Source organism: Pleurodeles waltl, chromosome 4_1 (assembly GCF_031143425.1).
Source record: "Pleurodeles waltl isolate 20211129_DDA chromosome 4_1, aPleWal1.hap1.20221129, whole genome shotgun sequence".
NCBI classification, from domain to species: domain Eukaryota; kingdom Metazoa; phylum Chordata; class Amphibia; order Caudata; family Salamandridae; genus Pleurodeles; species Pleurodeles waltl.
In genome coordinates this window covers 231,033,009-231,055,952 of record NC_090442.1, presented here as the reverse complement: position 1 = coordinate 231,055,952, position 22,944 = coordinate 231,033,009, and positions in this window count along the sequence as shown.

The window sequence follows — 22,944 nt, the reverse complement described above, 5'->3', positions numbered from 1 at the left end:
GGTGACTCTGGTTCCCCAAACCTATCATGGCTGCTGACCCCTGTGAGGAATGCTAGGACAAGGGCAGAAGAACCTTATAATGAGGCACATGGGTGAACCAGAAGGATCATTGAAAGGAGCTTTGGCCTCCTGAAGGCCAGGTTCTGGTGCCTCCATCTAACAGGTGGATCCCTGTGCTACTCACCCAAGAAGGTCTGCCAGATAGTAGTGGCATGCTGCATGTTGCACAACCTGGCCCTCAGATGCCATTACCTTTTTCTACAGTAGGAGGAGACTGGAGATGCCCCTGTGGCAGCAGTGGACCCTGTGGACAGTGAGTATGAGGAGTCAGAGGATGAGGATGTGGACAACAGAACATCTGTAATTCGTCAGTACTTCCAACGACACACAGGTGAGACAGTGCAACTTTACATTTCATTGACTTTGGCTGTATTCTGTGTGGCATTGGCATGCTGGTATTTTCCACTTCTATGCCCACTTAATGTAACCTCTGGCTATTCATTTTGCAGATGTTGTTGATTTGACAAATACTCCTGGTGTGCTCACAACAGCCAGCTACAGGTCATTAATTCTATGCTAATTCTATGTACAATTAATTTTCTATGGCTGTACCTGTTTCAATCAATACATTGTTGAAATACATAACATACTTGGAATCGATTTTTATCAAAGGGTGTTTATTATGGTGCTAATATATAGAGGGTAAAGTGCAATGGGATGGGGTGATGATGGAGGAAAGTCCAGGGTATTGTTCCAGTCTGTTTGTAGCACAGGTGCATTGTCCATGGGGACATAGGAAGGGGAGCAATGGCAGTTCAAGGTGGACAGGGTGACCGAGTGGAACACAAGGGGGACAATCAGGATAGTCTCATTTCCTGGCGGGAGGCTTGGCAAGTGTCTCTGGCTTCTGTCTGGATTGCAGGAAACGTTTGCAGGGTGGTTCACCTTCTGCAGGGGGAGGGGTGCTGGTGGCCTATGGCTCCTGTGGCGGGCCCTCCTGGCCACTAGCGGCAGTGGAAGTGAAAGGCTGTTCAGATGACTGGCTAGTGGCAGGAGCCCGCTGGTGTGACACTGTCTCTCTCATAATGTTGGCCATGTCTGCCAGGACCCCTACTATGGAGATCCGGGTGTTGTTGATGGCCTGTAAGTCCTCCCTGATACCCTGGTACTGTCCCTCCTGCAGCCGCCTGGTCTCCTGCACGTTGTCTAGGATCAGCCCATCGTGTCCTGGGAATGTTGATAAGCTCCCAGGATCTCAGAGAGCACATCCTGGAGAGTCAGTTTCCTGCTCCTGTCCTCCCCCTGGCGCACAGCAGTCCTCCCAGTGTCCCTGTTGGCCTGTGCCTCTGTCCCCTGAACTGTGTGCCCACTGCCACTGACCCCAGGTCCCTGATTATCTTGTGTGTGAGGTGTGGCCTGAGGTCCCTGTAAAGGTGGGCACACTGCTGATTGAGGTGTCCTGGGGACAGAGGTTTGGGTACGCTGGGTGGGTGCTGTGGTGTTGTTTCCTGATGGGGAGGCTCTGTGGTGGTCTGTGACTGGGCTTGGGAAACCAGCTGTCCAGTGCTCCCTGATGGGCCAGGTAGATCGTCCAGATCCTGAAGACCAGAATTACTGTCATCAATGTGGGCCTCTTCAGTTGGGGGACTGGATAGTGCTGCCACCTCCTCTCCGGTGACATTGGCTGGGGTACCTGTGGGGATGTAAATAATGTGTTATGGTTAATGTGTATGACCATGTGTTCATCCTTGGCTTCCCCTCCATGGTTGGTGTTGCCCTGCCAGCTTTTAGTTGTGTATGTTGGTTTATGGTGGAATGGTTAGTTCTCTATGCTGTGCATGCTTTGGTGATGAGTGTCCATGCAGGGCTGTGAGGGGTGTCCATGCATTGGTACAGCATGCAGGGCTTGGCATTGGGATTGAAGAGATGTGATGGTGGAGTGTGTGGGATGTAGTGGAGTGATGGGAGTGAGGGTGAGGGTATGTGGTGGCATGCAGGTAGGGGGGTGATAGTAGTAGAGAGTTGACTTACCAGAGTCCAGTCCTCCTCCTACTCCAGTCAGGCCCTCAGGATGCAGTATTGCCAAGACTTGCTCCTCCCATGCTGTGAGTTGCGGGGAAGGAGGTGGAGGTCCACCGCCAGTCCTCTGGATCGCGGGTTGGTGTCTTGCTGCAATGGAATGTACCTTCCCCCGTAGGTCGTTCCACCTCTTCCTGATGTTGTGCCTTGTTCTGGGGTGCATTCCCACGGCGTTGACCCTGCCCACGATTCTCCGCCATAGCTCCATCTTCCTAGCTATAGATATCTGCTGCACCTGTGCTCCAAATAGCTGTAGCTCCTGTTGATTTCCTCCACCATGACCTGTAACTCCTCCTCAGTGAAACAGGGGTGCCTTTGTGGTGCCATTGGTGTTATGTGATGTGTGTTGGTGAGGGTGTGTTGGTTAATGTGTTGGGGTGTGTGAAGTGGGTTGCGAGAGAAATGTATGGGTGTATGTGGTGTGTTTTTGTAGTTGTGTCAGTGGTCTTGGTGTCAGTCTCGTACCAATGCTCTGTAATCGTAAATAGTTGTGGGTAATGTGGATGTGTGTTTTATAGTGGTGTAGGTGTTGGTGTGGTGTGTGTATGGGTGTCAGGTGTGTGTTGTTTGAATTGTCCAATGTGGAGTTGTTTTGTCTGTGGGTGTCCATTGTGAGCGCAGTGGTATGTACCGCCAATGGTTTACCGCAGCTGAATGTCTTCTGTGGTGATTCGTGGGTCAGAATGTGGTGGGCATTGTTCTGTTAGCGTAACGGTGTGGGTTTTGATACTGCCACTTTATCACTGACCTTTGGGCTGGCGGATTTGTGTCTGTGGCTGAATTCTGTCGGATTGGTGTGTGTGTGTGTGTCATAATATGATGAACGGATATCCGCCGCTGTGAGTTGGTGGCCATCAGCGTGGCGGTAACCGGTATTTACCGCCTGGGTCACAATAAGGGCCAAAATGTCTTATCAGAATGACCCAGGAGGAGGATGAGAATGAACCTGGCAGAGGAAGTTAACCTGCCTGCTGAAGGCAAGGACGCTGTGTGACTAAGCGATACAAATGATATTTAGAGTCATAGACAAGCATAATAGAGTATTTTACTGAGAGCTATAGAAGGATTCCTCTATGGCTTCTCACAAAGGTAAAGAACTGGCACACAGGATGAAGAGAACTGTTAGATGAATGCAGGCTAAGGAACAATGTCGACATTTTCAATTTACCTCTCTGTAAATAAAGACAAAATTGTGAAGGAGAGCATCAATAAAAATAGTCATTTGGGTTTGGGAAGCCTCGTGTGTTTTTTACTTTTGCAATCATATAATTCCTTAATTTGAGCTGATGTTTGCTGGTATTCAGTACTAGCACTTAATTCTCACTCAATACTGGCACTTATCACGGTCCACCACATGGGCACGCTGTTTCCTAAATGTGATGTAAGCACTCCGTCTGAGTGTCTAATGCAGTATACGTTAAATATTTTTTTAAAACATACCTGCTGCCCAGGACATTCTTATAGCTTTGAGTGGCCAGGAATAATCTCAGTTGTCACAATTGTAGGAATGTGATAGTAGTTGTGTTAGTACTGACACAGCCAGTGCTGCTAGGGGCAATTATTGGGTGGAGCAACTGCAGGTGCTTCGAGAAATGCCCTGGCACTTATTTGTATTTGTATTTTACAAACTAGGCACTGAATCATATGCAATACATGTTAAGAGTAATAAAAGTTCAAGTTGGTGTCCACGCAAAAAAATTACCTTGGCAAAAAGAAACAAACATGGAAGGAATGCAGAAATGACATCAGTGATTGGTTTATCAGCTCTGCCACTGAAGTGGTGGTCTACCTTTTAGCTGAATGTGCACATTGGCGCAATCCAAATGCTGTTAATGACAATGAAGATTATTAACAGCAGAAATTGACTGGCCCCTTCACTGAAACCTTATGCTGTGCTTGGCAGATTCAACATGAACAGACCAGCGGGTGAAGAGGGCTGACCAAAACCACCAGCAACTGTCCCTAGGTCAGACTGGGAAACCAAGAATATATACATTAGTAAAGCAAAACACTCAAAGTGCTTATTTTCTGATGGGATGTTTGGTCAGGTAGCTGTGGGGATGGTTGAGTGGTTGAATGTGAGAATAAATAAAGCAGTTGATGGATGAGTGATTGCTTGAATAATTAGTGGGTGACAGTATACATAAATAGTGGAATAACGGAGTAGATAGATCTATTGATTGACTGAAAATTTTATAAAGCCTGTATACCCCAGAAGAGGGTGTCCTGGCATTGATGGGTGTTAGAAATGGGGTCTTTGGTTGGCAGTCAGGTTACACCCTGTCCAAGAAAGGACCCACACTCTGGTCAGGGTAAAAGAGAATCACCCTCAGCTAACCCCTGTTTACCCCCTTGGTAGATTGGCACAAGCAGTAGGCTTAACTTCAGAGACCTAGGTGTAAAGTATTTGTACCAACACACACAGTAACTTAATGAAAACACTACAAAATGACGCAACACAGGTTTAGAAACATAGATAATATTTATCTAAACAAAACAAGACCAAAACTACAAAAATCCACAATGTACAAGTCAAGTTATCACTAGAAATGCAAAATGAGTCTTCATGTAATTTTAAACACAACAATAACGCCGTTAGCCTGAAAATGTACCTTGGGAATGTAAAAAATAACACCACACGGGCGAGTGTGCGTCAAAAAGGGCTTGCGATGCATCAATATCACTCACGAGCGAGACCTTGCATCGTTTCTCCTTTAGGCTGGTCAGCGTGCGTCGTTTCTTCTCTTCGCAAGAGAGCAATGCGTTGATCCGGTCAGCACTCTCGGGTCCGGACAGACCTTGCGTTGTTTTTACACGCCAAGCAGTGTTTGAATCAGAAATCCAGCCGCACGATGATCTGAAAACAGCACGGGTTGCGATCTCACCAGCCTCTGTCAGCGATGCAGTGCGTCATTTCTCCAGCGCCGTCGATTTTCATCTGCAAAACCGGCGGCGCGTTGATTTTTCAACTGCAGATCGGAGTCGCTTTGATCTTTTTCCTGCACAACGGTCTCTGCGTGGATTTCCCACTCTTGGGTGGCAGCTTCTCCTTTCAGGAACTGGATGGGCACCACTTGGCATGGTAGGAGTCTCTCCAGAGACTCCAGGTGCTGGCAAAGAGAAGTCTTTGCTGTCCCTGAGACTTCAAATAACAGGAGGCAAACTCTAAATCAAGCCCTTGGAGATCTTCACAAGAAGGAAGGAAACACAAAGTCCAGTCTTTGTCCTCTAGTACAGGCAGAAGCAGCAACTGCAGGATAGCTCCATAAAGCACAGTCACAGGCAGGCCAGCTCTTCTTCCTCAGCTCTTCAGCTCTTCTCCAGGCAGAGGTTCCTCTTGTTTTCCAGAAATGTTCTAAAGTCTGTGGTTTTGGGTGCCCTTCTTATACCAATTTTGCCCTTTGAAGTAGGCTTACTTCAAAGGAAAGTCGCTCTTGATTGTGAAATCCTGCCTTGCCCAGGCCAGGCCCCAGACACACACCAGGGGGTTGGAGACTGCATTGTGTGAGGGCAGGCACAGCCCTTTCAGGTGTGAGTGACCACTCCTCCCCTCCCTCCTAGCACAGATGGCTCATCAGGAAATGCCGACTTCACCCCAACTCCCTTTGTGTCACTGTCTAGTGAGAGGTTCAACCAGCCCAACTGTCAAACTGCTCCAGACAGGGAATCCACAAACAGGCAGAGTCACAGAAAATTGTTTAAGCAAGTAAATGCTCACTTTCTAAAAGTGGCATTTTCAAACACACAATCTTAAAATCAACTTTACTAAAAGATGTATTTTTAAATTGTGAGCTCAGAGACCCCAAACTCCACATGTCCATCCGCTCCCAGAGGGAATCTACACTTTAATCATATTTAAAGGTAGCCCCCATGTTAAGGTATGAGAGGGACAGGTCTTGCAACAGTGGAAAACAAATTTAGCAGTATTTCACTGTCAGGACATATAAAACACATTACTATATGTCCTACCTTAACCATACACTGCACCCTGCCCTTGGGGCTACCTAGGGCCTATCTTAGGGGTGCCTTACATGTAAGAAAAGGGAAGGTTTAGGCCTGGCAAGTGGGTACACTTGCCAAGTCGAATTTACAGTTAAAAACTGTACAAACAGACACTGCAGTGGCAGGTCTGAGACATGATTACAGAGCTACTTATGTGGGTGGCACAACCAGTGCTGCAGGCCCACTAGTAGCATTTGGTTTACAGGCCCTGGGCACCTCTAGTGCGCTTTACTAGAGACTTACTAGTTAATCAAATATGCCAATCATGGATAAACCAATTAACCATACAATTTACACAGAGAGCAAATGCACTTTATAAGCTGGGTAGCAGTGGTAAAGTGCTCAGAGTTCAAAAGCCAACAGCAACAGGCCAGAAAAAATAGGAGGCAGGTGGCAAAAAGATTGGGGATGACCCTGCAAAAGGACAAACGTTTAACAATGGGACGCAGCATGAGGGAGACACAGCCTAGACTGAGGAAAGATAGATTTTCATAAGTTTGTGAAACTGAGGGCCTCATGTACAAAAAACTGATGCATTGTCATCATCACCTGAACGACGCCATGGATGATGTTTTCACAGATGCGTCAGAAATTCTGATGCATCTGTTGGCGCTAAAATTACTCATTGCTGGAGTTGTGTTGTTAAACTGACGCAACTCCAGCAATGCGATGGGGGGCCCCATTGGAAAAGGCCCTATGTCACTTTTATGCCTGATTAGAACAGGTGGTAAATTTTTATGTGGTGAAGTCGTAGAGTGATGCAGTGAAAAGTTTTACATTTCACTGCATCAGTTCTAAGTGGCTTTTTCCAAGGGAACGCCTACCCTGCGTACATTTAGAAACTGATGCATTGGGCCCAAAGCATCAGTTTGTAAAGAAGGAGCAGTGTAGTGCACTGCTAGCGCTGCCACAGCATAGGGAGGTAACAACACAAGCATTCCTCACTTATAAAAAACAGTTGCAAAGAATGAAAAATTTGCTAGCTTTCGCGCCAAACATTTTCAATTCTATTAAGGACACGGAGGCGAAGATTATGCTTCTCTTTCTTTACTTCTCAAATAATAGCAGCCAATCAAAACACAAACTACATTTCCCACAAAGCAATGTAACAAATGTCCACCAATCAACAGTCTTTTACTAATATTAGAGGCTATCAACACCTCGGGACTTCCTCTTTCTTTGCGACACGAACTGGATAGTACAAACTCCTAAGTCGAACTTGATGAACGCCTGAGAACATTTAAGCTGAAGAGAACATTTCACCAGCAGAGCAAGCCAGCAAGCTTTCGGAAGTACTGTGTCCTATTCTCCTGTCTGGTCCGATCCTAGATAAAACAAGAAAGATCATAATAATAACGAGAAAGGGATAACAACAACCAAAAAATATCTTTAGCATCAATAAGTATATTTACTTAAACGTAGGATAAATTAGGGAGGGAACATGATGACACATCTTGACAGAAAAAACTGCATCAACTAGAAAGCGAGTGCTTAAACCACACAATCCTAGGGCGGGATAATCTTCGCCTCCGTGTCCTTAATAGAATTGAAAATTCTTGGCGCGAAAGCTAGCAAATTTTTCATTCTATGTCAGGACCGGAGGCTCAGATTATGCTAGTTCAAAGCTGCTTGAAACACACTGGAAGCAAAATAACCCACTGGTTTATAATAAAATTGCTTGAACGTGGAGTCTGACGACCAATCTGCCGATCTCATAATGTCCAACACTGACATACCCAAACCTACAGCCTTGAAAGCCATGGCGCCCCGAACAGAGTGCGCACCAAATACCTGCGTATCAATACCTGCTTGAGCCATGACAAAGCGCAACCATCTAGCAATGGTAGCTGTAGATACAGGTCTGAAAGGTTTGCACAGAGAAATCAACAATTGACCTGTCAAATTCTGTCTGAGAGATCTAGTCTGTTGTTCGTATTCCTTTAGGCAAGCAACAACACATAATTTCCTAGAAAAAGGAAAAACACAGTAATCTATACAGGACGACATAGTTTTTGTTCTTCTAGAAATGGAGAAAGAGACACCGTCCGGTGTAAACACTCTACCTGCAAGATCCAGGGCAACCACATCTGAAGAACGTCGATAAGCTGCTAGGCACAGCAGCATAGCTAGTTTCGCCGACAACTGTTTTCTAGAAAGGTCAGAATTCTCTGGCCAACTCTCAAAGAGATGAAGAACCAGGTTCACATCCCAAAGGGAAGTATACTTAGAGGAAGGAGGCTTAGAAACCCTGACTCCTTTTAATAACTTAACAACCAAAGGATGCATACCTACCGAAACACCATCCACTTTAACATGGCCAGCCGAAATAGCTGAACGGAAATTATTTACTGACCTGTAAGAGAGTCCATCGTCGGCTTTCTGCGATAAAAAATTCACAACGTGGGCAAGCTCGGCTGCCACGGGATCCAAAGACCGTTCCAGGCACCAACCACTCCATGCTCTCCAAGCGGAGAGGTACCTCTTTCTAGTGGAAGGGGCCCAAGCCCCACTGATGAATTTTCGAGCTGATTGCGAAAGGCCTGGCAAATGCCTCCAGGTCATCAGCTGCAGCTTCCTGTCCAGAACTAGAGGGTGTCTTTCGCCCTGCGGTCCCAGAAGCATGTCCAGCGACCAAGGCAAAAGAAGAGGATAGTCGCACACCAGAGCCAACAGCAGCGGGAACCATGGTTGTGCTCTCCAGAGCGGAGTGATCAAAATCACATCCGCCTTCTGGCGTTTGATTTGCGACGCCACCCTCGGAATCATGGCAAACGGATTAAATGCATAGTTGAGGGCACCTGACCAGTCCTGAAGAAAAGCATCCGTCGCCATCTCCAATGGATCCGGCCTCCAACTGAAAAACAGCGGAAGTTGTTTGTTTAGGCGAGAGGCAAAGAGATCCACTCTGGATTGACCCCACAGTTGTTGGGTCAACCGAAACAGCTGAGGCAGAAGCCTCCAGTCGCTGTAGTCCGTGAGATAGCGAGAGTGCCAATCCGCTATCACATTCATCTGACCCGGCAGATATTCCGCTTTCACTTGTAGGCGATGTTCCAGAAAGTAATGACAAAAATCTTTGGCTATCTCCGCAAGGAAAGGTGAACGAGTGCCCCCCAGCTTGTTGATATACCTGACTGCCGCCACATTGTCCATCCAAAGAAGAATGGAACACAACACTCTCTTGGGTGACAAGGTCCTTATTGCAGATGACCCCGCCAGTAACTCCAGGCAGTTGATATGCAACTGAAGTTCCTGCGAAGACCATCTCCCCCCCGTCGAGATGTCCCCGCATCTCGCGCCCAAGCCCCAAAGGCTGGCATCCGACTCTATCACCGTCTCGGGTTGGGAGCTGAAGATGGCTCCGCCGTTCCACGCGTCGACCTGGGACAGCCACCAGCTGAGTTCCACACGGACTTCCTCTGTCAGAGGGACCAAGTCCGAATATGACAAACCCCTTTGGAGATGACGTATCTTGAGTCTTTGTAACGCTCTGTAATGGAGGGGACCTGGAAAGATCGCCTGGACCGAGGATGCCAGGAGACCCACAATCCGTGCGATCTTTCGCAGGGACAATGACGTCTTGGACAATGCCACCTGAAGCTCTTTCTTGATGGCTCGAAGTTTGGTCTTGGGAAGAACCAGGAGCGATCTGTCGGAATCTATCTGAAAACCTAAGAATTCTACAGTCTTGGAGGGGACCAGGACCGATTTCTTGTCGTTTATGACAAATCCGAGATCCTGAAGAAGAGTGACAGTTGTGAGACCGTGTTGCCTCAACAGGTCCTGGGACTGAGCCATGATCAGGATGTCGTCTAGATAGACGATCAAACGAATCCCTTTCTCCCTCAAAAATGCCACTACTGGCTTGAGCAATTTGGTAAAACACCAAGGCGCCGACGAGAGCCCGAAGGGCAGAACCAAGTACTCCATCCAAGTACCCCTCCACCTGAACTGGAGGAAACGTCTGTGGGGATGCCAGATGGGGATCGTCAAATAGGCATCTTTGAGATCTAGTCGTATCAGCCAGTCTCCCGGCTGAAGGAGGTCTGGTAAAAGATGTAGACCCTCCATCTTCAAATGCCTGTACACTACGAAGGCGTTGAAGTCTCGAAGATTTATGACTAAACGGTGGCCTCCACCCCTTTTCTGAACTAGGAAGATATTGCTGCAGAATCCCGATGGATGGGGATCGCACAGAGCAATGGCTTTTTTCCGGAGCAGCATTTGAATCTCGGAATCCATGATGTTGGCGTCTTGTCGGGAAAAATGGAGAAGGGGAGGGACCTTCTCCTGCATTGGAGTCTGATAAAACTCCAGACAAAAACCTTGAACGGTTTGCAACACCCATGCATCTTGAGTAACACGAGACCAATTGTGCGGGAAAAATCGAACCCGACCCCCTAACTGGATAAAAGAATCGTCTAACGCTCTCACCTGTAGAGAAGGTTGGTTGGGAGGTGGATCTGGCACTGCCTTTTTGACCGCGTCGCCGGGAGAATCGGGAGCGTGAGGGGAAGAAAGCACCTCCTCTGGAATACTCCTGGCCCCAGAAGGAGCCACGTTGGGAGTCTTGAAAGGAGGGACGGCCCGACGAGCGGCCCCTACCTTGCCCGGCCAAAAACACCAGAATGAAAAACCTTTTTTAGGTTCGCTTGCGCCTTATCCAGGGTTGTAAAAGTAGTTACATATTTGGCAACGTCTTTGACGAACTTATCGCCAAAAAGACGGCCATTAGCCAGGGGCCCTGCATCCGCCGCCGCCAACTCTGTTAATGTTGGATCAATCCTCATGAGGAGGGACTTCCGGCGCTCAGAAGAAATAGCGCAGTTTGCATTCCCCAATAAACAGATTGCCCTCTGAGTCCATTCTGCTAGTGTATGGGAGTCGACAGGCTCGCCAGACTCTTTAGCTCTGAGAGCCATTTCCCAAATTTTTGCCAAAGGACCTACGAGGTCCAAAAGTTTGTCCTGTCATGAGCGCCAGGCCCTGTCGATCCCTTTTTTGGGGTCCTTGGTGAACTTCTTGAGGAAGGTCAGCATGCTGGGGTCTATATCCGGTGTCTCTGCCACCTTATCTGGAATCTCCGGTCTGGGGCACTCAGCCCGCAATCTGTTACGGACCTCCTTGTCAAAACCCTTCCTCAATTTGTCGTGGAGATAATCTGCTACGGCCTGCGCTGGGGCCCAATCCGCAGAGCGAGGATGAATAATATCCCCTGGGTTAAACTGGAAGGGGTTAGAGGGCGAGTGAGACCTTTCCTTGCCTTGAGAAGAACTGGATTAACGAGCTCTCTTGCGTTTGCGTAAAGTACCACTGGAATGAGAGGACTTAGAGGAGGTTGAGTCCGAATCGGATGAATCTGCCACCTCAAGAAGAGGACCCTTAGAGGTAGACGGCAAGGAACAATACACATGGTCCGCTGAAGCTTTGGCCAACGCTGACAAGGCACCATCATGCGGCCAAGAAGAGACCTGGGGAGTAGTCCTCTGGCAAGGGGGCCAACCCCTGCTTTTTGACAAATGAATCGAATTGCTGAGTGAGGGGCTTGAGTGCTGCAAAAACAGCTTGGTTAATCCTTTGCGGTACAGACACCGCCAACGCCCTGCTTAAAGATTGTTGTACGGAGGCATTAATCACCTCAGACAAACCTGCTCCCAACTGGGGACCGAGGGCGTCCTCCAAACCAAACTCAATCTCCTCCTACTCAAAGGGCAGCCACTCAGTCATGGTTACACCAATATGGCAGGTCAACTACACAAGTTCAGTCTGAACGCTGAATTCAGTCAGATAAGGGGGGAGCCTAAACCCTAAGTGCAAGAAAAACCAGTATTAAGGCTCCTCGGCACAGCCGTAATATAATTATTGTAGCCCCTTCTAAAAGCAGCCAGGGGCATAAATGAGAGCCACAAGAGAACTTCTAAATAGCGTGCACGCCGCTAAAGAATGCAGGGCAAGCTCAATTATTGCAGCACGAGCTAGGTGTGGAGCAGCCGATGGCAGACACGCCAGGAATGTTACACGCGCGAACCTGACGTTCTGTCAACGGCCAGAGGAGGAGAAATTGACGACGGAATGCATGTAGCCCAACCAGTAGAACTCGTAGGATTTGGGCTACATGCACCGTCGCGCTCTTAAAGTCGGGCCACACAAGGGAAAGGCACCGATCCAGCGCAAAGCGCTAATTAGTATGTGAGAAGAAGAAGAATTCAATGCGGGAGCGGAGACTCCTGAAACGGGAGGCCGCTCGGCTCGCACACGCTGACAGGAAAAAGACACCTGCCGGGGGAAGCCCCGAAGGAACGTAACAGCGGCGTAACCCTAAGCGCGAGCGGAGATTCCCAGAATGGGAGCCCGCTCCGTTCGGCACGCCTGAAACGAAGGAAATAAGTAATGCCAGCAAAGCAAAGCAAGCGCGCGTACTGAATAGCACAAGAGAACGGAGCACTTATCTCAGTGAGGAGCAGCAAAGAAAGAGGAAGTCCCGAGGTGTTGATAGCCTCTAATATGAGTAAAAGACTGTTGATTGGTGGACATTTGTTACATTGCTTTGTGGGAAATGTAGTTTGTGTTTTGATTGGCTGCTATTATTTGAGAAGTAAAGAAAGAGAAGCATAATCTGAGCCTCCGGTCCTGACATAGAATCAGGGGCTTATTTACAAACCCCTTGCACCGCTGGTGCATCACTTTTTATATGGGAAAAAATGACCCAACAGCGACGCAAGGGGCTTGTAAATAAGCCCCTCAGTGTCAGGTTTTGCAGCATCAGTGCAATCATTACACACATAAATAGGAAGTGCACAAGCAGCAACAATACAGACCAGTGTCCCACACAAAGAACAGGAGCAGCTGTGGGCTGCAGTAGTATAATGTTTACTCACAGACAGCATATGCACAGTTAGCAGCAGTGCAAGTTATTCTGTTTAGTAGCGGCTGCTGGGAATACGAAGTGTTGGGGCAGGGCAGCATGGGGAAAAATAAACTAAAAGTAAATAAAGTACTTACCTGTTGCTCGCCGCCCTGGTGATCCTTTGGTCCTGGCAGGTCATGGGCCACATTGCACAGGCTCCCCACCCAATCCAGATGCTGCTCTCATGCTGGTAATGCTATTACCCAGCATGAGAGAAGTGCCGGGATTGGTCTGAGAAGGCTGTTTTGCCACCACATAGGGACAGGGAGCCTGACACCACCACTCCTCCTCCATAGAGGATGGCCCGCCCCTCCCTACATTCGTCCCGGCTTCCAGTCAGTGGGAAAAAAAATGATAATAAAGTTGTTTTATCATCATTTTATTTTTCATCTGCTAGGTCTCGCCAGTGGGGTGACGCTTCCACCTTTTAATGAAGGATCCGTCGCTGATTCTGTCATAATATAAAGTCCGTGTCCAGCACTAGCAGAAAATATGTATGCTTTTCTCACTCAGAAAACAGACAACACAGTGTAGGAGGCACTGAAAGCTAAGCTTCTATCAGGTACACAACCTGTACAGCACATGCAGTAGTACTTCAGGTTTGTAGTTTACATAGAAAAATTGTAGAACTGCAAACAGTAATGCAAGCATCTCTTCTACACAAAGCAGACACAACATGGGAAGTGATTGTTTACTTTTCTTCAAGAAACAGAAAATGTACAGCACATACAACACAAACAACATGACTGCACATTTCATTTATGTATAGAAAAAGGAAAGGGCAGGCAAAATATTGCAAGCAAACTTCCATTATACAAAAGACAGGAACAAGATGAGCAGGTGTAGTGCAAGCTTCCCTCGTACACAGAAATGGTATGCCGCGGACAGCAGCAGTACATGTTTCCCTTATATTCAGCCAAGACTGGTACATCGGAGGCAGCAAAGAAATATAATCTTCACTCACTGAACTAAATAACTGAGGAAATTTCATGGTGCATCTCTAGTCTCAGGTTGTACTACTAATTATCCTCTCCAACAATATTGTGGCCGACTAATATCTAGGACACAATATCGAGGGACAACATATAGAAAGGTATGTACATATAGGGAAGTAAAGATGTACTATTCCAAACTCCATATCTACATACCTTGAAGATATATGTACCACATAGGTTCAAATATGTGGAATTAGGTATAGAAAATGTCGACTTACTTATATGTTGATATTTTATTTTCGATATTCTGTCCTTGATGTTCTGTCCCTTTGATATTGTTGCTTTGATATTCAGGGGGTCACATCCTTTCCTCACAGTCCTGCCATAAGTGCACTGCACTCATCCAAAAACCATCCGCACAACCCACAGGTGAATGTTTTTACATTTCGAAAGAGGTGTAGGTAACACTGGAATATTGGCTGGAAGAGCTGCGATGGAAGGAGTACCAAGCAACAATTGCTTTGTAGTGTCACGACCATTGCTGGAGGAGGCCTGGGAAAAGCATTTGCTGCACTTTCAGTCTGCTGTGCAGTCTCCTGTACAGTCCCAGGAATGGAGTGGAGAGAGGGGTGAAGTGGCAGTACTTCTGACCCTGTGCACTTATACTGAACAGAAGACTCACAGCTTCACCACTCACAGAAAGAGCAGATGGGGGTCAAAGAGAAGAGGGTGAAAAGAAGAAAAGGAGGTAGAGAGTCCTAGGGATCTGGATAACACAAACATTCTCTACCAATAGAGAGCAACCAGAACAGGACTGGCCAACATCATCATCATCATCCACTGTTACAGAACAGGATGGGCTAACACTAACGTTACAGAACAGGACTGGCTAACACCGACATTATCATCTAATGTTACAGAACGGGACTGGCTAACACCGACATTATCATCTAATGTTACAGAACAGGACTGGCTAACACCGACATTATCATCTAATGTTACAGAACGGGACTGGCTAACACCGACATTATCATCTAATGTTACAGAACAGGACTGGCTAACACCGACATTATCATCTAATGTTACAGAACGGGACTGGCTAACACCGACATTACCATCTAACGTTACAGAACAGGACTGGCTAATAACCAGAATTGGACTGGGTAACACTAGCATCATCTACCGTTGGAGACCAGGACTGGCCTACAACCAGAACAGGACTGGCTAACAGCAACATTGTTATCTAACACAGCAAAGGACTGGCTAACACCATCATCATCTATAGTTATAGAACAGGACTGTCTTAGAACCACAGCAGCACTGGCTAACGGCAACATTATCATCTACCAATACAGAACATAACTGGGTAACACCAACATTATCCTGTATTGTTCCAGAACAGGACTGGCTAACAACCAGGAGAGGACTGGCTAACACCAATATCATCTACTGGTCTAGAAACCAATGTGCTTACCTCTGCTCCATCTGCTAAAAAATGTGGTCGCGCTTAATCAGTAGTGATAAAAGGATGTTTCAAGTTTCCAATAAGATCTTTAAAGAATGGGATCCGTAATGCCTAAGAATGCTGAAAGTAAAGGTGTGAGTAATGCTGCAGCTCCTCTAAAATTACATTGCAGGTGTTTAGAAGCAGAAGAAGCGATAAAAATGCCTATAAAATGTGTGTTTATCTCTTGCCTGTTTTGTGAGTTCGAAGACAGAGGTCAAGTGTTAGGCAACGTTTTCTCACACATTGCTGCTTATTTAATATGGAGGTTGGTGTTTACTTTTTCTTTCACTTATTTGAAAGTAAGGGCATTTTATAATTGGAATGAAATGACAATCCTCGAGTGTTCCACGAAGTCTCAAATCTTTTCTAACACAACAAAATTCAAATACTTGAAAATTAACTTTACACATATTTCAAAGATTACCAGCAACAAGGAAAGTACAAATGAGACACATTAGCGTCATTATTTTGTACACTAAGGGCCATATTTATACTCCGTTTGCGCCGAAATTGCGTCGTTTTTTTTGACGCAATTTCGACGCAAAACTAACGCCAACTAACGCCATATTTATACTATGGCGTTAGAGGCGAATAGCGCCAAAGTTCCCGGAATGTGCGTCATTTTTTAGCGTGAACCCCTTCCTTGCGTTAATGATATGCAAGGGAGGCGTTCCCGTCTAAAAAATGACTCCCAGGCCTTTACGTGGTATTTATACTCCCGGGCAAAAGCGACGCCCGGGAGTGGGCGTGGCTAAAAACGGCGCATTTGCGCCGCTTTTTAACGCCTGGGTCAGGCATGGCGTTAAGGGACAAGTGGGCTCAAAATGAGCCCAGAGTGCCCTCCCCTGCCCCCAGGGACCCCCCCTGCCACCCTTGCCCACCCCAGGAGGACACCCAAGGCTGGAGGGACCCACCCCAGGGACATTCAGGTAAGTTCAGGTAAGTTTTTTTTTTTTTTTTTTTTAATAATATTTTGTGGCATAGGGGGGCCTGATTTGTGCCCCCCTACATGCCACTATGCCCAATGACCATGCCCAGGGGACAGAAGTCCCCTGGGCATGGCCATTGGGCAAGGGGGCATGACTCCTATCTTTACAATGATAGGAGTCATGTTGATGGGGGATGGGCGTCGTTAAAAAATGGCGCAAGTCGGGTTAAGACGATTTTTTCGACGTAACCTGACTTGCCCCATTTTAAGACGCCCATGCGCCATTTTCCCCCTACGCCGGCGCTGTCTGGTCTACGTGGTTTTTTCCCACGCAAACCAGGCAGCGCCGGTCTGATTGCGCCGTCTAACGCCATTCCATAAATACGGCGCCCGCATGGCGCTTCAGAATGGCGTTAGACGGCGCAAAACTTTTTGACGCTAAACTGCGTTAGCGCAGTTTAGCGTCAAAAAGTATAAATATGGGCCTAAGGGCCGTATTTATACTCCGTTTGCGCCGAATTTGCGTCGTTTTTTTCGACGCAAATTCGACGCTAAACTAACGCCAACTAACGCCATATTTATACTATGGCGTTAGAGGCGAATAGCGCCAAAGTTCCCGGAATGTGCGTCATTTTTTAGCGTGAACCCCTTCCTTGCGTTAATGATATGCAAGGGAGGCGTTCCCGTCTAAAAAATGACTCCCAGGCCTTTACGTGGTATTTATACTCCCGGGCAAAAGAGACGCCCGGGAGTGGGCGTGGCTAAAAACGGCGCATTTGCGCCGCTTTTTAACGCCTGGGTCAGGCATGGCGTTAAGGGACAAGTGGGCTCAAAATGAGCCCAGAGTGCCCTCCCCTGCCCCCAGGGACCCCCCCTGCCACCCTTGCCCACCCCAGGAGGACACCCAAGGCTGGAGGGACCCACCCCAGGGACATTCAGGTAAGTATTTTTTTATTTGTTTTTAATAATTTTTTTTGGCATAGGGGGGCCTGATTTGTGCCCCCCTACATGCCACTATGCCCAATGACCATGCCCAGGGGACAGAAGTCCCCTGGGCATGGCCATTGGGCAAGGGGGCATGACTCCTATCTTTACAATGATAGGAGTCATGTTGATGGGGGATGGGCGTCGAAAATAAATGGCGCAAGTCGGGTTACGACGATTTTTTCGACGTAACCTGACTTGCCCCATTTTAAGACGCCCATGCGCCATTTTCCCCCTACGCCGGCGCTGCCTGGTGTACGTGGTTTTTCTCGCGCACACCAGGCAGCGCCGGTCTGCTTGCGCCGGCTAACGCCATTCAATAAATACGGCGCCCGCATGGCGCTTCAGAATGGCGTTAGCCGGCGCAAAACTTTTTGACGCTAAACTGCGTTAGCGCAGTTTAGCGTCAAAAAGTATAAATATGTGCCTAAGTGGCGTTAGATGGCCAAAAACGCAGCACCAGATTTACAAAGTGGAGCAATGCTTGCACTGCGCCACTTTGCAACCCCTTGCGCCACATTATGCCTGCGCCAGGCATAATGAATGCAAGAGGGGCAAGAGGGGCGTTAGTTCCGGCGTTAGGGGGGCTGAAACAATGGCACAAAGAAATCTAAGAGATTTCTTTGTGTCATTTGTTCCAGCATTTTTATTGCCTATTCATAAATGGTCTCAAAAAGAGGCTCCCATTGGTTTCAGTGGGCCTCTGGATGCTATGCAGGGTTAATGTCAACATTTTTAATGCTAATCCTGCAAAGCTCCGAACTAGTATCAAAACTTCTGACGCTAGTTCGCTAATTACTGCCATGGTGCACCGTATTTTAAATACGGGGCACACATGGTGGTGTTAGGGGGCCACTTTTCATAAATCTGCCCCATTGTTTTTTGTAAGTCTTATGTGATGGAAATAAGACGTTTTCAATAGGATCAAAACACACCAAGACATTTTACTTGTGTGATCCCCAAATGTAAACTAGCCACGTAAATCAAATTTCCATACATTTTGCAGTAAAACTACATGTATGATGCAAATTTAGTGGCCATTTCACGAGGCTAGTGCAGTGTAAGATATGCTCACTGTAAATGGCAGTGCCTTACCACACCATGCTTTGGTCATATATTTGAGACAATGAGGTGCACAATGCATCACTCAACACTACTCTATTTTTTCTGCTGAATTGTCATGGCCTGTTTACTGCTTATGTTCTTTGTGCAATGCTTTGAATTTTCACAACCCCTATTACTTCAGTGATGTAACATTGATGGCAGCATGTGCACTCTGAAAATTACAGTAACACTCATAGTACTAATAGGATGCACACACAACACATTCAATAACGTGTGAATACAAAGCTAAATGCCTACCTTTCACACGAGGCACACCCTACACGGTCAAAGGCCATGTTCCCTCTCTCCATTACAAGAAGGCTGATAATTTAACTAATATTCAGACTGCTCTTTACTAGTGAGTGAACCCATGAAAAGTTACCCTCTTTCTTTGCAAATACCTACCATTCAACCAGTAGCACTCATGCTAGCAGACCTGATTCAGACGGGAGACTCCCAATTTTTGAAGCCGAAAATGACTTTATTTCTGCTATCTCTTACCTGAAATTGCCTCTGCTTCACTAGAAACCTATGGGAAAAATACATTCCACTGACATTTTTCGCAAAGCGCCCCACTTTCCTGTTGGAATATATAAACAGGTGTATAAATGGATTGAGATACTGTGGTTAATACCACCAAATGACTTGGATCTGCATAACCCACTCATTGGAAAATCAGTGTATGGGCATTACAGATTGTAAATGCTCTCCACCACGGATAACTAATGCTTTCAGGAGGGCATGAGCATGCCAGCTGTAACCTTGAAAACGTCACTTTACCAGGATGGGAGAATGTGACTGCAGGTGACATTACCCAAAGCAGCTATTGGCTGCAAGTGCCAGAGCCCCGTAACTGCAAGAGATGTGGAGAGGGCTAGGAGCAGCCTGGGTATCTGCAGCTTGTGCTCCTCACCAAACGTTAACCACAAAACGATTGCTAGGGTAAAAGGTAAGGAAATGAAGTGGGCCAGGCAGAAATGCTGTGCCAACATCAACTGACAGCAGAATTTCTTTGGCCTGATGCTTGTGACACACTGTGGCCCATATTTATACTTTGTTAGCGCCGCGTTTGCATCATTTTTGAGGCAAAAGCGGTGCAAACTTACAAAATACAACTGTATTTTTAAAATTTGCGCCGCTTTTGCTACGCAAATGCGGTGCTAACAAAGTATAAATATGGGCCAGTATGTTTTCTTTATGTGACGGGGCTTCTCTCTCCTCACCATCTTCCACACACAACCCCTCGAAGAAGTGAGCCAATGGGTGACCCATTGTATAATCATTGATGGGTAGGAACTAAATGTGAATGACAGGTGAACAGACCAATGGAGCATGAAGTCTAAGTCGTTCCTTAAGTATATTCTATATGTTTTATTTTAAACAATAGTTTGGCAACACGAGTAAAGCTGTCTTTGAGGCAAGGCCTAATGAGTATTTTATATATGAATATTTGGGAAAAAGCACAGGGTCTGATTTGGATATTGGCGGACAGGTTACTCCAACACAACGGTTACAGATATCCCGTCCGCCGAAATCTAAATCACATTATTTTCTATGGGAGTAACCCATCCGCCAATATCTAAATCAGGCCCATAGTCTGGCAAGATAGATAAAGCTGTCCAAAGGTCAGACCTTAAAAGGAAGGATATGAAGCAGAAGCAAGAAAACAAATGAAATCATCACATGTTTTTTCAATCCTTTATATCACAAATGTGTTCAACATAGAAAGCAGTAGTTATTTATATTTTTTACTGGAGCAAGCACTATTTTATGCATGAATCAGCTCAGGACTTGAGCCCGTGCCTAACCATATAATGGCCGCCTTATTGGTTATTGTTTTTGCAGATTTCAGTGACATGACCTGAAGATGTCAACTTAAAGTCTATTGAGATAAACGTCAATAGCAGCTGTTTCACAAGACTTCAGGTGACCATCTTGGTGTGTATTCATCCTGATCACACACCTGCAGCCTTGTGGCTAAATAAATGAATTTCTGAAATGCAATGGGGCGTTCCTAACTAGGAAAGGTATAAAGATTATATAATCCCCAAAATGTTCATGAAACATTTGGTATGAATTCATATTTATGCACAATGATAAATGGAAACACTATGCTTAAATGCCTTCTGCCTAATTTGACTATTGTGGTTTGGTACAAAGTTCAAACAGTGAATTAAAAAAGGATTAAAGGCAAAAAGCTGACTTAAATCGATTATATAAATAACTAGCAGTGCCTTTTGATTGTGTTGATACTTGTAGCAGATAAATTCAGAAACATTAAACTTCGGTGGAAGAATGCAGCTGTTGATGATGATAAGGAATCCATAAGTCTTTAAAAAAATGAGGACGCTGAAACTGCAGGCAAACACAGTGTCAAAGGTGCGTTTCAAGTTGAAATTGCTGAGGCATTTCACAGCATGACATCAATCAAATTGAACAGTGGAGAAGCTGTCAGTGGTCCAATGCTTTTCGGAATAGTTGCAGGGGATAGTATTGACTCATTTTCATACATAACCTCTTTAATAATAGGCATCTGCAGTGCAGTACAGTATGCCTGATACACTCTGATTGGTCAAATCAACAGGCACCACTGGTGGTTGTTCGATTAGAATAGCCAGGAAAAATGTTTCATAGCAGTTCATGCACTATAGCACAGGTCCCACTCGATAAGCTTTACATTTGTGAAAAGACAACCAAAACCAATATATACTTATAATGATTTGCACTCAGCCCCTCATTACGAGTATGGTGGTCTTAAGACCGCCACACTCAAGGTGTCGTTCTTATCTTGGCAGTCCTGTCGGTAAAGACCCCTGCATTATGAGTTTGGTGGTTTGGCCGAAGCCAAACCGATGCAACACCGCCAGTCCCACCAGTGTGGTTGGACCGGCGCGGCTGGCAGTGAGCTCGTCTGGGCCGGCGGCATGCCTAAAACCGCCAGCCGTATTACAAGGCAGCAAACCGCCACGCTTTTCATGGCGATTGCCCCGCCACAAAAACCCTAGCGGTAATGCACCCGGTGCCAGGAATCCCCATTCCTGTCGTCAGCACACGCATCCCCACATGTCCACACACTTGCAGACACCCTCCCACATGTCCACACACTTGCAGACACACAGCCCCACATGTCCACACACTTGCAGACACACACCCCAACCCAAAAGGACGCATACATACAGACACCTCAACTAAACTGCACCCATACATACAGGCACCCCCACTCAACCACACACATACATTCACACCCCCCTGGCATACATTAACACACACACCCACACATGCATACAGTTACACACACATGCACGCACACCCTTTCTGACACACACACACACACACACACACATGCTCGCACACAAACACTCACACACCACATATATGCACCACTCACACACACACCCCACTTCCGGTCTGTCTGCCTACCTGTCTAGACCGCACAGGAGCCCACGTTGAGGTGGTTGTCCGGGAGGGGGTGGTGCTGCAGCGCCATGCAAGGACCGCCGTGCCATAACACTCCTTGTAATAAGGTGGGCGGAGTACTTCTGGCATGGCGGTGCTGGCGCTGGACCTGCCATCGGTCAGAGTGACGGTGTCAGATTTCCGCCTGTTTATGGGCAGAAATCTGTTGGTGACACCTAATACGGTGGACACTGTACCGCCATCGCAGGTGGTCTTTTGGCAGCCGCCAGTGCGTCAGTCTGTTCAAAAGACCGTGTAAGTTGTAATGATATCCTCAGTAATGGGCTGATATGGCCAAGAAAAATTACACCAAATGGTTTGTCAGATATGGTGAGGGGAGTATGCGCTGGTCTTACAACAGTTGTAAAATATTACATTGTTGTAAGTATTTTGTGTAGGCTATGAAACTATGGCCATCAGTACTATTATTGTAGCATTGATACAGAAGCACTGATGACAGCATGAACTAAAGCTATCCCTTCATGAGCTGCCCTGAGTGAATCTAGTTTAGCTCACACATTAGATGTATGCCTATCCACAATCCACAGTATAAAAACAGTAGGAAGATCGTCTTTAGTGAGACTGTAAAGGAAACAGTTTTAGCATCTTCCCCAGCCTGGGCACCCGCCAATGACTACGCCACAAACTGAGCTGTAAATCACATGTCTTTATTCCTCTGAGTGTACCTGTGAACTCCAAAATTCTAAGCAAAGCTTTTGTTACATTCTATTCTAGTGATTACGTCACGCAGATATGGAGTCCTCTGGTAGTCAATAGGTTCCGTTCTAAATCATGCAAGACACTACGGGGCATATTTATACTCTGTTTGCGCCGGAATTGCGTCGTTTTTTTTAACGCAATTCCGACGCAAAACTAACTCCATATTTATACTTTGGCATTAGACGCGTTTAGCGCCAAAGTCCATGGAGTTTGCGTCATTTTTTAGCGTGGACACCTACTTTGCGTTAATGATATGCAAGGTAGGCGTTCCTGTCTAAAAAAGTGACTCCGAGGCATGTGCGCCGTATTTACACTCCTGGGC